Here is a 2548-nt window from a genome sequence, read left to right on the forward strand (position 1 = left end):
GGGAGTAGAAAGCCTCATCTGTCCTCTACAGTGCAGCTGGTGGTTTAGAACTGCTGACCTTGTAGTTAGCATCCAAAATGCAATTACAACACCTTTAGGGATATAGAGAGAGACTTTGACATATAGTCAAACCTACATTCACTGAACTTCTGCTGTGGGTCGAATGATGGCCCTCTAAAAATTATGTCCATACCAGAACACTATAAGAAAGTGTGGAGGTGAGTATAGTTGGGAAAAAGGACCTTGCTGATGTAATTAAGTCAGGGATCTCAAGATGAGATTATACTAGGATATCTGTGTGGGTCTTGAATTCAATGACAATGTCCTTATAAGAGATACAAAGAGGGGAGACATGGAGAGAGAAGAGGAGATGTCAAGACAGGGGCAGATACTGGAGTGATGCAGCCACAACCAAGGAACACCTAAGTCAACAGAAACTTGAAGAAGCAAGGGGAAAAAAATCTCTTAGAACTTCAGAGGAACCACGCCTCTGCCACGACCTTGATTTTGTATCCTGTTCTCCAGAGTCAGAATTGACTTGATGGCAGTGAGTTTGGTCCTACAGAGCCATGAAAGAATAAATTTCAGTTCTGGGTCACGAAGTGCACAGTCAATTATTACAACCCGACATCAAAAGAATACAGCCCTCAAGATCATAAAGCTGCCAAATAGGAAAGTTGGGGATGAAAACTCAAATCTTGCCACTCCTTTTCAATGCTCTCCTCACCCCACCATGTGATAATCCTGCATTTCAAACCCCCTTGGACTAGTGCTCATACATATTTAAGAAAGCCATGAAATGTGTTTTCCCTGGAGACTCCTTAGAACTCAAGTTTATTATTGTTCAAGAAGCTGTATCTTATTGGATTTTCAACAGAATAAAGAAAAGAAATGAAAGTAGAATGAGGGTACTGCATATAGAATTTTTTTAAGTGGTGGTTCTTTGCAATAAATCTAGGAATGCATCCAAGAGACTTAAATGATGGGCTACCCTAACTTGGAAAATTAAGAGAAGCCCAGAAAGCCCAGAAATTTTAAAATATTATTATGAAGGTGCTCTTTTTGAGAAGAAGTACAAAACTCTGTTTCTATTACATTGATTCACCCATTTTCACATTTAGTTAACTTAATAATCAACTCACTTTAAATTACAATTTAAAAAGTTCCATCCCCAAGGAATCCTCAGGAAGATTGAAATAATTATTAATAATACTGCTCACCAAATCACTAAAAAATAATGAATATGCACAAAGGGCCTTTACATTGGTTCGGAAGTTGAAAAGACTCGCTGAGAGAAAATATGCCTTCCAATTAAAGCCAATTTAAAAAATTAGTCTCAACTTAGTGCAACACCCTCCACATTGACACAGAAGGGATTGGAAAGATGAATAACTTATATTTTGTGCCTTCAAAGAACTTGCAGTTTGTACAGAAGAAGGGCATGAATCTGAATAACTTTAATAACTGGCCAGCCATGATAAATACAAAGTACTGTGAGAGTGTGAGAAGGCTACCAAGAGGTGTAACAGCAGCCCTGGGGGGTAGTGAGGAGGAGAAGGGGGAGATAGCACTGAAGCTGGGTATTTAAGAAAGGATATTTTTTTTAATCAGAGATGAGGATGCAAGATCGTGCAAAATGAAACTAACATTAAGCATCCATGTGTACCACCACTGTGGTACACATCACTCAATTAGGCAGCAGTGTGAGGACTGACTGAGAGATAGTCGTGATAGCAGAGTTAGCCACTGATTAGGGAAAAACCTGAAGGTAATGCTATTTGGATTTATTCTGAAGACATTATATTCTTTTCTCACTATTAAGGTAATACAAATTCATACTTTAAATTAATTGCCCATAATCTCATCACATTGATAAAACAATTGTTAACATTTTGCTGTTATTCCATATATAAATATACTCACACGTATGTATTTGTGTGTGTGTGCGCATGTATTTGGATCCAACTGTATTTCCCTAGTATTCTTTCATTGATGCAATCTATTTATCCATGAGAAGCAAACAAAAATCCCCACAACTGGACCAGTAAGACAGCATGGAAAAGAGATCGATGTTGTCAAGGGTTTCATTGTACTTGAATCCATAATTAATGTTCATAGAAGCAGCAGTCAAGAAATCAAAGGATGTCTTGCAGATCTACTGCACAAGCTCTCTCTAAAGTATCAAAGAACAAGGATGACACTGTTCAGACTGAAGTGCTCTTGATCCGAGCCATGGTATTTTCCATTGCCATGGGCATGTGGAAACAAGATAATAGATAAGAGAGACCACAGAAGACCTGATGCATTTGAATTACAGAATTGGCAAAAATATGGAAAGTCCAATGGACTGCCTAAAGAAGAAACAGATTTATTTGGAGATCTACAGCTGGAGGCGCTTCAGAAGTGAGGATGGTGGGACTTCAGACGAGCTAGAGGAGAAAACAGTTGCTGCAAAAGGATATCATGCTGGTGAAGTGGAAGGGCAGCAAAAAAAGAGCAAGACCCTCCAGGAGATGGACTGAAAATGGAGCCGCAAGAATGGGCTCAA

This window comes from Echinops telfairi, unplaced genomic scaffold (assembly GCF_000313985.2).
Source record: "Echinops telfairi isolate 266 unplaced genomic scaffold, ASM31398v2 ScPeMD7_9;HRSCAF=40, whole genome shotgun sequence".
In the NCBI taxonomy this organism is placed as follows: domain Eukaryota; kingdom Metazoa; phylum Chordata; class Mammalia; order Afrosoricida; family Tenrecidae; genus Echinops; species Echinops telfairi.